The sequence below is a fragment of the Onychostruthus taczanowskii genome, unplaced genomic scaffold (genome assembly GCF_017590055.1).
Source record: "Onychostruthus taczanowskii isolate IOZ18803 unplaced genomic scaffold, ASM1759005v1 scaffold10, whole genome shotgun sequence".
In the NCBI taxonomy this organism is placed as follows: domain Eukaryota; kingdom Metazoa; phylum Chordata; class Aves; order Passeriformes; family Passeridae; genus Onychostruthus; species Onychostruthus taczanowskii.
The window spans coordinates 17,740,408-17,755,654 of NW_024496526.1; the positions used below are offsets into that span (position 1 = coordinate 17,740,408).

General features: G+C 45.0%; 1 protein-coding gene across 7 annotated transcripts in view; it reads left to right on the forward strand.

The window, feature by feature from the left end:
• The first annotated feature begins 6,305 nt into the window (after positions 1 to 6,305).
• The window catches only part of PKP4 (plakophilin 4), a 48,590-nt gene continuing 39,648 nt past the window's right edge, over positions 6,306 to 15,247 (forward strand). For 4 of the 7 annotated variants that reach the window (XM_041405769.1, XM_041405789.1, XM_041405800.1 and 1 more), the window contains exon 1: positions 6,306 to 6,325. The gene's annotated coding sequence lies outside the window, so the exon portion shown is untranslated. Of the gene's footprint in view, positions 6,326 to 12,854; positions 12,874 to 15,247 lie in introns of those variants that run through there. The other 3 variants (XM_041405810.1, XM_041405818.1, XM_041405778.1) reach the window with 2 other exon arrangements.

Genomic DNA, 15,247 nt, shown 5'->3' on the forward strand with positions numbered 1-15,247 from the left:
GGATTTACACTTGTCAGTGTAATTTATTATTTCTTACACCAAGGTATGAGGTGGAAATCCTTATAGAAGAGTTAGTCTGTTGAAATTCAAATCTGTTAAGCTTGCTTGACCTGTATTTCAGAATCAAGTTTTGGTTGGTTCTAGACAACAGATGAATAACCACTGTTCTGCAATTACTTTTGTTGCAAGAATCACTTGTACTTGGAGCTTTTAAAAGATGCCTTACAGACTATGGGAAAAAAACTTCTGGGAAAGAGCTAACGCTTGGTGTTCCTTCAAAGTATTTGTCCATTTTACACAACTTTTAGAAAGATATTGTAAGTTGGACTTTATCTCCTTTACAATTACGTCCCCGTAATTTAGCTGAATCTAGTAATTCCAGACTGGAAGATGGAGTGTTTGTGCAGCCAGCTCATTTCCTAGTGGAGGCTGGGAGAGAGCCCTGGGGTACAGAACACCCACTGCTCAGGTCCCTGTCCGTCGGGATTAGCCAGAGGGGCCTCTGCTCTGCTGCACTGGAGCTGTTCTCAAGGGATTGTGGATAAACCCATGTGGATAGCTGGGTTTGCCATGTGCTTGTGATACTTGGACCTTTTCAGTCACTGAAGTGTCACAATTCAGTGGGAAGACAGTGCTTGTCACTGAGGATATGCTATTTTTTGGAATATAGTGCTTGCTAATGCATGGGCTGATCTCTCACATCGTGCATGGAGTGAGCAGCTCTGTGTTCTGTAGTACTGGGGACTTTGCCTTTCAAAGGCTCTTACTGGTGGACAGCCTTGTGTGCTCCAAAGTTCAGAATTCTTGCCAATGGACTTTTTCAATATGAACGTGAATCAGTTTGGCGTGTTAAATCTGTGAGACTTACAACTCCATAGATTTATGATCACTAATGGCAACCTTTCAGTTTTAGGTGTGTATCAGTTTTTCACTCAGTTTTCCTTGAAACGAAAGCTGGTGTTCAATATGATCAGTCTTGTCCAGGATACTGGCAGTGGGCCTGTGAAACTGTTGACTGAGGTGGTGCTAATCCCTGGCTTGACTGAGGTGTGTGCTAGGAGATGCCTCTCACCTGGCCAACATTGATCATTTCTTCTTCTAGATGAAAGAACACATCTGTCAAACACCCTGCAGTGGAGGATCTGTGTGGGTTTACATGGCAGATTCAAAGAGAATTGTGACTTTTGTGTGCAGAGTGACTTGGGCAGGGGACAATCAGCATGTCCCCCAAGTTATTGTTTATCTTGGCACAGCTACAATTGTGTTACTCATTTGGGTGGGTTACAGCAGCTGTGGCCTTGACTTGCTCCTGCACTGGACTGACAGGATCAGATCCCTCTTTATCCCAGGTGGACTTAAACCAAGGTGGGAAGTCTTGACACAGAACTAGAGGAGGGAGACAAAGTGACTTGAACTAAAGGTTTTCACGTGCCAGCTTGTACTTTAAATGAGGTGGAACTTGGACGTGTGATTTTGTGGGTATGCAGATGTTCCTGGCATTGCTGGAGTGCTATGGGTGGATGCTAAATGCAGTAATAGCTTTGTTTGTTAGTCGAGCTACTGAATGAAGATACAGGTGTATGTTTTATTAGAGTCCTCGCTGAAACGGGCCTACCACAGGAGGAAAGCAAGCAAATCACCTTGATTTGACCTTAACATTTTCCAGCTGCAGAGATGCCAGCAGAATGTGAATCAAAACAGTACTGCCTGTAAACACATCCCAGAGGAGCCAGCTACTTTCTGCTGGTTTAACTCTGATTGAAGGAGTCTGACTTCCCTTAAGGTAGATAGGATTTCATTTGTACAAATAAGAAAAAATAAGTCAGAAGTACCAGTATGATAGGAATCCTCTCTATGGATCCTAACAGTGCAATTACAGCAGTGGAGAAAATAGCCACCAGTAATTCTGTTCTCAAATGGTATATTCACTATACTTTTTTACTTTTCCAAAATGTACATTTCACTGGGAAATTTCCTAATTTGTAGCTACAGTGACAAATTTCTTTATGGTCATTTAAGACCTGTTTGAGTCTTCTCTCAAATGTTTCTTATCCTCATTTTTAACTCAAGTATTCATGGAAAACAGAATCTTCTTAGTTTGTATTTTGAAAGGTTTCTGGTGATGAAAAAGGAGGATTTGGTTTCTTTATCATCATGACAGCCTTTGAATTCAGGCAGACCAGCAGAACCAACTGCAAATGTGAGAATCAAGGCCTGTGCCAGGTGCTGAGTTAACTTCCATTTAGTTCTAAGGGGAGCAGCACTTCAGATTCTCTGCTGGAAGTGTGTTTTTGACTCACTCTACAACAGCACGTGCCATCACTGTGGCTATCTCACAGGAGCAGCTATGTTCTTCTCTCCAGTTACCTCTTGGTGATGACCTTGTTGTCTGTCACAGAAACTTTCTTTGGTCACTGTCTGTGACTTGGGTAAAGAGCATTGGCAAGATTAATGCCCCATGTCCTTCTTGCCTACCAACCCCCCCCAAATCTGGAAGATATGAAGGCCTGTTGTTTTGCCAGTGTTGTGTGCTCAATCACAAGGGAATTCCTAGTGGAGAGACTTCTCTCGGGATGGAGAAGTTGATTCTACTTCTTTGTCTTCCTATCCCCCAGCAGGCTGCATACATAGTGACTGCCATTTGACAACAGAGGCTGTGCTTACCTTTGGCTGAGGTACCTGCTGGGCTGTTACCTGGCTGTGTTTTCTCTGCAGACAGATGCTTCTGTCATTCTTAGTTGCTGTGCTGCTTTAGGTTGCTTGTCTCTAGCTTTCTCCTAACTCCATTATTATTTTACTTGGAAAACAGCAGCAGACAGGTAGATTTCTCCTCTCCCCTTAGGCTAGGAAGGGAACATCAGCCTTCTTTTGCATTTGTATCTCTTTTTAAAAGTAGGTATGCTTCCCAGATAAGGACTCCTCTATTAGCTTAGTTACATGCCTCAGTGTGTCATCCCTTCCACTGTTTTGGATAGCTATGGATTTATTTGGGAGCAGGAGATCAGCTCTGCTGGGTTCAGCTGGTTCATATCACCACATTGTTTTCTATTTCATAAGAGTGCTTCTCAAATCCACCACTTAAGTTACAGTTCTGCCTACTTGAATTATCTTTCCATTTAGAAATTGAATCAGTCCATAATGATGTGCTCCATGGCAATTTTGGCAACTGATTTTTGTCTATTCTGTCTTTTAGGCTTAATCTTTTTTATTTAACTGCATTTTTTGGTCACCATATCCATTAAATGAATAGCTGTGCCCTCCCACTGTGCTGATTATTCATGCCTCCACTGATGTCTAGAGCAGCTGGGTCTCACAGGACCAAGATTCTGGTGGTGTCTGTTTCTAACAGAGCTCGCACCCCAAAGTGTGAGTGGCCACGACTAGCAGCTGTCTCTGCTGTTGGAGATTGACTGAACAGCGTTACTATACTGTAACCTCTGTCCTTTGTCATGTGAAGGAACTCCAGTTACAAAACTGAACAGCCTTCAGAGAGGTAATTTACCTTCTATGACTACTCTTGGTGATGTGACTGTTCCTGTTCTTTGAATTTTGCTTTGGTCAGTGGTCTTACAATTCACTGATGGATTAAGATTGTAACTAATAAATTACAAATATGACAGCAGTCTTATTGGGAAGACAGTGAGTTGATAGCTTACTAAGGAAGCCCTTTTTTTCTGTTGAAAGTTGGTGGCTTTGAGCATGCTGTACTTTGTACCAGCATAGGTTTTTCAATCTTTTGCTAGCGGTTGTCAGTGAGGTTGGGTCATCAGTTCTTTAGAATTCATTGTGAAACCTGCAGTTCGTATTGCCATTCCAGTAAACAGTTTCATTTTCATGAAGGCTTACTTGAGGATAATGGAGTCTAAAGACTTGTCCCACCCTGCATGGTGTTTGTTGGTGTGGAACAAGTAACCAGCCTCGTGTCAGAGCTTGGTCCGCTGCCAGCTCTACCACCTTTTCCTTTCTTTAAATTCTTTCATTTCTTATTCCTGTGCAGGGCAGGGGTGGTGATGGTAGTGATCTTGGCTTTGAAAGAGTATCAGACTGGCTTCACCAAGATGAGGGCTGGCTTCCTGGCACTGCTTGTGGCCTCAGAGGCACAGGTGTGCCAGCAGTGCCACAGTGCTCCTGGTGCCGGGGTCACAGCAGCAGTGTGTGGCCAGGACAGTACTCCTGTCCCAGGGAGGAAGCCTGGGCTGTTCTGGGCTGGATTATCAACCTGGCATGGTTCTGCTCAGCCCTCGTGCTGTGTTTGGGTGGTGGCTGCCCTGCCTCAAGGGAGCTGTGCTTGGGTCCCCAAATGCCCAAGGACAGCAGCTCTCCAGGATGTCACCCCAAGACACATGGCCAGGGTACTCTGTCAGTTCAGTTGTATGTAAATGCTGTCTTTTAAGGTGACCATAAATGACAAGGGGCTTCTTGCTTATTCCTGGTCATATCCTTTCTGTAGCTCACCAAGAGGATGATGATGGGCAGCAGCAGCATCAGTATTAAGAACAGATAAAAATGGGACAAGGTAATGTGTGTGCATGTTATCCTGCTGTATGGGAATGTGCTGATCTGAAGTCTGCATTAATAACCTTGCTGAAGGCTACTTTTAAAACATACAAAACAAGATTCTGACAGTATTCATCAGAAGATGTGTGCTGAGTGTTATTTGGAATTAACCAGCAGCATTACTGTAGAGAAACAACTTATGAAATGTATTTGCTGTTTTAAAGAAGCAAATTATTTGAGAATCTTATTTGAAGTAATAATGTGCAGACTCTCTCTCTCTCTCTCTCTATATCTATATCTATCTATATATATAGGACATTTTTCATTGAGTTTTTATTGGGCTTTAGTTTGACAAAAGTGCAATGTTACACATTTCTTTTAAACACAGTATGTGTAAAGTAGGTTTTTGAGCCTACTTTTGCCCCTCCTTGCTGGGCATGTTCACATTTGCTCTGGTATTTGCAGCTTTACCTCTCAGGTCGCATGAGAACTGAAGTAATAGAGAATGTCCTATATTATATTAAGTTAAAGAATAAAAACCAATAGTTTGAGCCTCTGTAGGACTCCCGTGCTATTGCTGAAAAGCTCAATTTTAAATGTTTTGTGTTTGAAGCGGTCTCTCACAAATAGACAAGAAAATGCTATTGGGTGGATATGCATTCTGTTAGGATCTGTAATTTGTCCTGCTGTCTGAGAAGATAGCTAGCAGCTGCCTTGGAGCACCTTACTGAAATGGTTCATTTTAGGTGGCATAAATGCTTTGTGCATTTTGAAGCTGTGCAGTGCAGTAATTGGGGTGTTGGTGGATCCTCCCTTCCGCAGGGGCCGGGGTTCAGTGCTGCATCCTGCCAGAGGCCGTTCCTGCACGGCGCTCCGCGCGCGGAAAGGACGCTTCAGTGGCAGCTCCTGAAACTGTGCATATTCTTATGGAGCTGAAGTAAGACATTCTAAAAATGGAACGATATGCCTCTAACTACAATTACCCCGTAAGCCTTGCATAAAAGAGCAATAAAGAGCAATCTCGCAAGTGGTGGAAGTGCATTCTTTTCTGCTGGTGTCATCCAGGAGTGTATTTCCTGAGTTGTTGTATTGACATTCTCCTGGACTTGCAGAGAGCAAGCAGGAGCAGGCTTTCTCAGGTTTGAAAGTGGAAATCCCCTAAAACACTAATTAATTGTTGTATTTTTTTAAGACTTAAAATCGCGTAGTTTTCCAACTCCCTCCTTGTTACTGAGAGGCTTTGCTTTTAGCAAAGCTTTTAAACCTTTCATTCTGAGATGTGTGTTACAGCACAGTGAAAATAACTGTTTGAGTTTGTATCTTCACTGTTGGTAGATTTGCTTATTTAACTATATCAGTATTAATTGTCAAGCATATCTAAATCCTAAGTGTGGACATTTATTTTTTTTCTATTACATGCAGATGTGATCTAAAAAATCATGTTTGTTTGAATTTGGAAGGGCAAAAAAGAACCCCTGTATTCCATTTAGAGAATACAGCAACACTTAAATAATTAATGTCATTTATATTGTCTGATACTGGCAAGAAGGTAGCTGTAGCTCTTTTAAATATTATTCTTGATTATTGTTTTGTGTTTCCTGCAGTGACTTCAGTATTTTGGCTGTTACTGCTTTTCCCAAAATCTCTGCTTTACATCCAAACACAGGCAACTTCTGCATAAAATTTGCTTTGCTTTAGTTGCTTTCTTCTGACTTTTCAATTGATCCAGCTTGAAATTGGGTGCACAAAACTTCCGTGAAGCAGTCTGGGAAGATGATGCGTTTTCAATGCAGTGCAAAATGGAAAAGAAGCAGGAGGGATCAGTGAGGTACCATTTTTTTCTTTTCCCCCTCTTTTCTTTGCCAGGGGAAGGTACTTTGATTACAGGCTCCCCAGCTCTGTGCTTTCCTCAGAGCTGTTGTTTTGCTGTATCTGCTTTGATGCAGGACTTGGCTCTCTGTGTCACCTGCATCACCTGGAGTGTGGGTGAGAGGGCTCTGTGTGGGACATGATAGGAAATTTGGTATTGCTGGGGTCCATGGGCAGACTTCAGCGTTTGGTGTGTTGGGGTCAGCAGGTTTTGAGCTTGCTGTTTGTTTTAAGCTGGATTCTCCTGTAGCTCCTGACCTCTGCGTGGTGGCCCACCCCTCCCTGCTTTGTGTGCCCCCTGCCCCAGCCATGCCCTATGGAATGCCTACGAGTGCCAGCTTCTGCTGCTGTCCCAGGGAGCCCGGGCACAGCTGTGACAGAGCCCACTCCCAAGCTGCCTTTCCATGCAAGTGAACTGCTGCTTTGCTTTCAGCTTCCTAAGGAGGTGCCCTGGTCACCTCTCTTTTCCCCAGTGCTCTCACCTGGCCTTTCTTGGTTGCATCTCACAAAGCCACATGGCAGTGTCAAGATTTTACACCAAATGTGTTCTCTAGTGCTCTTGTCGTTGAACAAAATTTGGTACATTTGATAAAACAAGCCCATGCTCTTTCCTAACACTTGAAATTCTAGTGCCTGTTCCTGGTTTTGGTGTGCTTAATTGCCCTGCTCAGGAATTAGCATGTGACTAGAATATAGGGCAGGGAATTAAAAGGTAGAAATAAGGTTGGTGTTGTTGTGACGACTATTTGAGATTCCTTTGATGTTAACATTTAAAATACGTTTGAGTCATACTTTCAGTCTTTCAGGAACTGAGGCAGGAAAGCTATCTAAATTGCATCTCCAACTGGTAAACTTCCATGCAAAATGTTGTCATCTCATGACAAAATTGCATGCCTTTAGCAGATTTTACAGGAAGAAATCTTTTTCACTGTGAGAAGAAAATCGCATCTTAGGATCTTGTCGTGCTGCATAAGGATGCAGCTCTGCCACACAGCAGGAAGCCTGTGAATGCTGTTCTTAAAGTTTCTCCTTGTTTTAACTGAGCATCAGCAAAGAACCATATGCCTTCATTCAGTATTTGTTTTGCTTCTTGACCATTTCCATACTTAATCTTCATTCCTTCAATATATCGTTTTCTGTCTCTCTGAAATTTTTTGTTGCTGTATGCTGGATTGCCTACATTTTGCACTGTGGATGTCTGTTTTGGAGTGTGGTTACAATTACTGACATTTTTTAATGTACCATTGACCTGGCTTTTCCCCCCTCTGGCACTTCTGCAAAAGGTTTCCCTGCCTAGCCAGGCACTTTAACCTGAGCCTGCCTAACTTTGTAGCCGTGTTTCTGTCACTTACCCCTGCTACAGGAAGGCATATGTGTCACTTGGATGGGAGCAGTTTGTGTGTTTTTGTGTTTATCAACACCGGCTCATTCACCGTTCTTTGTGGTTTTCCTCAAATTAGTCAGTTGTCCTTGATCTCCTCTAATTGTGGTATCATTTGTAAATTTTGGTCTCTTCATCTCTTCAAAAAGCATTAGTAAAAATACTAAATTATCTATAGAGTAGAGTTTTGTGTAATCCTACTATAGTACTTTCAGTTTTGAGGGGTGAAGAAAATCAAATACACCTCGGAAAATATCACCTTTGGGATATTGGAGAACTGATGGAAGTATTGGTAACTGTGCCCTGAAAACCCAGATGCTTGTTGTCTAATTCTTATATTCATGGGGTTTTTTAGCTTCTAGCTTGGAGAATGGAAGAGGCAAGAGCTACATTTGCTTAAATGTAAAAGTTTGCAGGTAGAGTGTTCTTGGCAACAACAGAGTTTTGCTGTGCTGTTCTACTTCAGAGCAAAAGGAAGAGTAAACTGCAGTTTAGTAATTGATGGAACTTCATTTTAGTAAAATCTTTTGCTCATCAAGCCATGTTTATTGGAAAACAGTGGTATACCTCAATTTATGTTTATGGTATGCAAGAATTTGACATTTCTGTGGTGGTCATTTGGGCAGGAACATCCACCGGTGGCACTGAAGAACTCCTAAATGTATCCTGAGGAAAAGCAGGGTTTCAGCATCATCAGTTTTTCCGTTCTGCAGGGCACAGTCGGGTTGCCGTCGCTGCGGAGCGCGGCTCGTTCCCGAGGCGCGGCTGGCCCTGCAGATGTGCAGGCTGTGGTGCCAGTGAGCACGCAGCTGTGCCAGGGGAAGCGCTGCTCGCAGCTGCTTGGCTTCCAAAGGCAGGATGTGGCTGGTGGTGTCCAGCTCCAGACCATCTCAGGGGTACGTGTGACATCACATCGCTCAAAAACTGCCATTGTCCAAACAGGGAGCTGTGGGAGTCTAACTCTCCAGCTGTCTTTTGTCATGGGGATTGTAGCTGATAATTGTTACCGCTGAGAACTTTTTTTTGTATAATGATTTTTTTTCAAATGTAGTATATGGCAAAATTGAGAAGAATACTTTTATAAAGGCATATAACATATGTTTGGGTTGCTAATACTTCCAGCTGAGGCATGTCTCCCTGCAGGGAGTGAGCATTCTCTCTAGCAATAACGTAGTCACACTTCAGCAATAATTTTGCTAGGAGAAAATACAAGTAGAAATTGATCAGCAGCTGCAGCCATTGTTGTGGTTGGTAGTGGTCATATCTGTACTTACAGCCATTCTCATTTTATTGCCATTTGCTTGTTTGTAGTTTTCAGGTGGGAGATGGAGCAGGTATGGGTTTGGAGTTGGGGCACGGGGCAGCAGTGCTGTCAGCACAGCACGCCTGTGCTGCAGGTTCTCAGCTGTCAGTCTGCAAGTTTTGTTCTGTGAAATTCATTCTGAAGGACTTCATACCTACATTAATTGCGTCTATTCCAACACCAAAGTGAGAATTTATCCTTCTGTGCATGGTTGAATGAGTGATTGATGAATGCCCTAGCCACCTGACAGTCTGTTTGTTTGGAAAACCTAAAATCCTTCTGTGATGCTGCGTGTCCCTCCTCCCCCTCAGTCTGCAATAGAAGAGAGACTGAACTTCGTCCCTGGAGATCTGCTGTCTGCTTGCTATTCTGCAGAGCTGGCTTTGAGCACTGTGCTCTGATGAGGCTGTGCTCAATGGCAGTGGATTTGGATACTTCAGCAGAAAAGAGCAACACAGATGTGGGATGGCCCAAAAGGAAGGCTCAGATTTGGGGTCTCTTTTTTCTTATAAGTCATGGAGCCTTGTTGACTTAAACTACTGAAAAATCTATGGCCATTTAGCTTCTCATACTTCATACATTTGCCAAGTGTAAATGCTCTCCAGACATCCTTCAGATGACAAAGAGGCTTCTTTTCAGGTGAGCTACAGACAGTGCCTCAGGCTTTGAAGGACATGGCTATAAATATGTCTTTATTCAAAATGGTTGTCTTGCTGTACATGTCTGATACCTTCTGGTGAATGGTTAGCTTGAAAGCTATAAAAGATATTAGTCTCGTGGGCATGTTACAACTAGATATTTGTGGATGTAGAATCTGCTTGCTCACTGGAGTGGAGTTAAAGCATGTAGCCATCAGCCAAAAAAAAAAGCAAAAAACTGTATTTTCCTAGAAACTGTAACAAAAATATTTTTATCAAAAAGCTAGGGTAAAAGCTAGATGTACGTTTTAAGATTTTAATCAGGACATAGTACCAAATGGTTTTTGAACTTGCATATATTTAAGTAAAAAACCAAAAAAACCACACACCACCCCCCCCCAAAAAAAAAAAAAGAGGAAAAAATATGTCTTGTAAAGAAAAAGAGATTAGGAAGAGACTAAATTTAGTGGTAAATCAGTTAAACACATCTCCCACATTTCTCAGGCAACAGGTCAAGTGTGTGTAGGTTTCTTTTTTGACTATGGGACTCAGTCTGCACAACTGTGCAGGTGGTTTTTATGCTGCCATTACTGAAGTTACTTTCTTCCATATTTTCATCAGGTAACGTGTTTATTTTCTTGGTTTCATCCTTAAGTCCACATGAACTTGTGCACCACTAATGTCCATAAAGGAAACATGTCTTGAACACAGTGGCTAGCCTGCAGTTGATGTTTGGAGTATCTTCCCCTGCTGCATCTGGAAATTTCAAACCCTGTCTTTTATGTAAACACTGGAGCCATCTTTCACAGAATCCATTTTTAGTGGCTTGCATCATCTTTGCAAGCGGGTAAGTTGTCATCTGCTGCCTCTCCCTCCAAAGACATTCTGCAGGCTGGCAGACAGAATGCAGAGCGTGGTTCAGTCAGTTGGTTGCAGGAAGCTTGAGCGTGTGAATCCTGCCTGCTTCTTAGCTGAGCAGCACTCTGGCCTGGCAGCAGGGTGGAACCAATGGGAACTGCTCCTACCTGGAAGTCTTCTGACAGCTCTGTGAAGGAACCTGGAAACAGATAAATTTTAATCATATCATCCTGTAAAAACTAGAAATGTAGTATGTCTTGTTCAGCTTTTGACTTTTCATGCACACTGTAAAGGATGAGCAGAGTCTTCGACCAAGAGCTGAGATTTGCCTTGTTGCTCTTAGTGTTGATAGACAAGAATAACTTTGTCATGTAGCAAATAATGTTAGTGTCCCAGCAAGTTGATTTTAGCTTATAGGAGCTTTTCCCCTCTGTACTAATTTGTCTAATATCATTGGTAATTTACTATTGTTGCCTGAGTTACCCTTGTAGCTAGATAAATATGAGGATTTTCAGTGATGAGGGGTTGCCCATTGTTTTTCTCATGTTGCCCTCATGAAATAAATACATGATTATTATTATTATTGATCCATTATTATTATCATGTCCTAGCAGGACATGCCAGCCTCGAGCTAGGTTATCACTGCTTTTGGCCTTTACTTCTAAACAGAGAATTTGAAAATTCATAATAGGTGTTAAGAATTTTCTTGGACTTACGCTACAAGATGAACTATTTAAAGTGTTAAGTATTTTCCTGAAAATTTGTCTAAGTGACTGAAAGACATTATTTTTTACCAGAAACTGAAGTGCACAGCAAATTCTCACTGTCCTCCATGTTTCCAAGCTTCTCACATTATACTCTTGAGCTCCATTAGAGCCATTTACACCATGCACACGTCTTTGTTCTGCAACATCCACCAGAAGATCATTCTAGAGCATTTAAGTCTTCCAGTTCTTGTGTATTCTTTGCAATAGCAGAGAATTTAGTGTGTAAACTTTGATGTTCAGTGTTGTTAAGAGGTAGTCAGGTGTGCTGCAATGCACTGAAGAGAGCTATAAACAGTAAAATACATTTTCTGAGTTTTCATTGTGGCTATAGAGATCCTAGATCTTCAGCGTGCAGGAGCAGTTTGAGAGTTAAAAGAACTGGAATGCAAGAAAGCATTGAGGTGCATTTCTGATGGTGCTGGCCGATCCCTCCATGGCCAGGGCTTGCAGAGAGCAGCCCAGGGCAGGACCTAGGAAACCACAGCATGGGGCTGTGGGGAATGAGGGTTTGGACTGCCAGGGCAGTCTCCTGTTCTGGGTGATGGCTGACTGCTCAGCCGGGACAGGCAAAATAACTGTGAACCTAAATTTTTATGGTATGAAATCTGGCTGCTAGTTTTACAATAATGAGTTGTCTATCCCCAAATGAGTGGGAGCACAAGTCCAGAGAGTATTTTGAGTGGATAAATCCTAGTTTTATGTAGGGAAGAAAGTGGGTTTTGTATTAGCTCCTCTCAACTTCTTACTCATAGCAGATTTCAAGGCTCTCACAAAACCTACTCTTGCTATTTCCTGTTCCTATAAAGTGAAGATGAGAATCTGCCTTGACTTTGTGAGTTCCTGTCCTTGAGCAGCATTCCTAGACAGAGCTGTGGGGACTGGGCCCTGGAGAGCTGCTCCTGCTCCCTGACTCTCCTGTGCTGTCACCCGAGCCCACGGGCCTGGCAGGAGGGCGGGGAGGGGATGAGCAGACTTGTTTATTAACTCAAGTTTGTACCTAAGTGTTTGTAGGATCAGAGCCAACAGTTATTTAATGTTGGAATCAAGATTAGAAAATCAGTAACCTTGCCAAGAAATGTGTTAATTGAAGGAACATCAGTTGAAACAACTGCCTATGTGAAAGGATGTAGGTCTGTGATTACATCTCTTAACACTGAGATAGATGTACATTTAGCACTGACACCTTCACTAATAATTAATTTGATTGGTTTTATCTGGATGTTTTTATTATATACTCAATACTGGGTGTATTTTCTGCTCCAATGAATTAGCACACCTTCCAGCCAGCTCAGAGGAATGTTTTCTGGACTGGTTTGTTACAGAAATCTACTACAAATGGATTGAGAAGTTATTCACAGTGTTGGGGTGAGAAGAGAGAGAGAAAACTATGGAAAAGCCAAACTGAGATTGTTTCACTGCTGTATTTTGTACTTCTCTCCCGGAAATCCCAAACAGGATCCCTGCCCAAGCAGGCACTGCCCTGTTACGGGCAGGTGGAGACACAGTGGGGCACATGGACCAGCAAGCAGCTCCCTTCTGAGAGAAGCCCATGTGTAACTTGTGAGTTTTTGAGACTTGTCCTTTAGATTGCTTAGCAGGTGTTTCTAAATGAAGGAAAGGCTTGATTGGGTAATTTTATTACTTGATATGCTTGCAAATTTATCAGATCATTTAGAAACCTGAAACACTGAGTTACAGTCATAAAAGAACTATGGTAAGTGATATAAAAAATCAGATATGACACAGGGAATAGTGGCATGTATTCTGTGCTTTGGGTTCTTACTACTTGATTAAAGAGTTGGTTTTTAGCAGTAAAACTTTGAAGAAACCATTTCTATTTTCTAAAACCCTAAAGTTGTGCATTTGACTTTTCCAAATCCTATTATACAACTATTAGAGGTAGTTTTTTATTCTGCTTGCTTAATTGCTGTTTAATGGGTTCTGTAGAAATGGTCCTTGAAGCTTTAGTTGTGTGCCCACCTGACATGCAGCTTGTGATAGGCTCAGTGTGGCAGCCTTTGTATTTGCAAGCTGGAACCAATAAAAATAGTGTTTCACAAATAGCCAGACATGTCTGGGTATTCATCTGTGGCACTGGAACTGAAGGAGCATTTAATGACGCTTTATTTGTCCAGAGTGAGTTCTGTTCCAGTTGCAGTTGACGGAGGTCTCCCATAGCCCGCACCCCGCGGGCTTGGAGCATGGCTGAGCACGGGGAATCCCTGTGGGAGCCGTGGGTGAGCGCGCGGGGCCGTGCCCTGCCCTGCTGCACCCCGCGGGCCTGGAGCGTGGCTGAGCATGGGGAATCCCTGTGGGAGCCGTGGGTGAGCGCGCGGGGCCGTGCCCTGCCCTGCCCTGACCGTGCTGGGGCAGAGGGAATGCTCACCGTGCGCCGCGGGGCTTTGCGGGGCCGTGCCCTGCCCTGCCCGTGCTGGGGCAGAGGGAATGCTCACCGTGCGCCGCGGGGCTTGGCCACGGGGCGGACAGCGTGGCGTGGTGGTCCTCAGCGCCATGTCTGTGGTGAGGGGAGACCGTGTCTGTGGGCAGGGAAGGTGAGAGGAGACCCGCGTCTGTGGGGAGAGAAGGTGAGGGGCGCACCATGTCTGTGGGGAGGGGAGCCGAGGGGAGCGCCATGTCTGTGGGGAGAGAAGGCGAGGAGAGCACCATGTCTGTGGGGAGGGGAGCCGAGGGGAGCGCCATGTCTGTGGGGAGAGAAGGCGAGGAGAGCACCATGTCTGTGGGGAGGGGAGCCGAGGGGAGCGCCATGTCTGTGGGGAGAGAAGGCGAGGAGAGCACCATGTCTGTGGGGAGGGGAGCCGAGGGGAGCGCCATGTCTGTGGGGAGAGAAGGCGAGGAGAGCACCATGTCTGTGGGGAGGGGAGCCGAGGGGAGCGCCATGTCTGTGGGGAGAGAAGGCGAGGAGAGCACCATGTCTGTGGGGAGGGGAGCCGAGGGGAGCGCCATGTCTGTGGGGAGAGAAGGCGAGGAGAGCACCATGTCTGTGGGGAGGGGAGCCGAGGGGAGCGCCATGTCTGTGGGGAGAGAAGGCGAGGAGAGCACCATGTCTGTGGGGAGGGGAGCCGAGGGGAGCGCCATGTCTGTGGGGAGAGAAGGCGAGGAGAGCACCATGTCTGTGGGGAGGGGAGCCGAGGGGAGCGCCATGTCTGTGGGGAGAGAAGGCGAGGAGAGCACCATGTCTGTGGGGAGGGGAGCCGAGGGGAGCGCCATGTCTGTGGGGAGAGAAGGCGAGGAGAGCACCATGTCTGTGGGGAGGGGAGCCGAGGGGAGCGCCATGTCTGTGGGGAGAGAAGGCGAGGAGAGCACCATGTCTGTGGGGAGGGGAGCCGAGGGGAGCGCCATGTCTGTGGGGAGAGAAGGGGAGGGGAGACCTGCGTCTGTGGGGAGGGGAAGGCGAGGGGAACGCCACATCTGTGGGGAGGGAAGGTGAGAGGAGACCTGCGTCTGTGGGGAGAGAAGGTGAGGGGAGACCTGCGTCTATGGGGAGGGAAGGTGAGGGGAGCACTATGTCTGTGGGGAGGGAAGGCGAGGAGAGCGCCATGTCTGTGGGGAGGGAAGGCGAGGGGAGCGCCATGTCTGTGGGGAGGGAAAGTGAGGGGAGACCCGCATTTGTGGGGAGGGAAGGCAAGGGGAGCGCCATGTCTGTGGGGAGGGAAGGCGAGGGGAGTGCCATGTCTGTGGGGAGGGAAGGCAAGGAGAGCGCCATGTCTGTGGGGAGGGGAGAAAGCAGTAGAGTGGCTCTTGGTGTGCCTGGGATAGCATGTTCAGGTGTCCTTGTGCAGTGTCAGAAACCTTTGTGCAGTTTCCATTGCCTTGTTCCAGAAGATAAGTGGTGTACATGTATGGTAAGAATGGGCTTGTTCATACAGGCTCATTTCAGGGTATGTACAGGGCAGCCTCCCTGTGCTTCACCTGC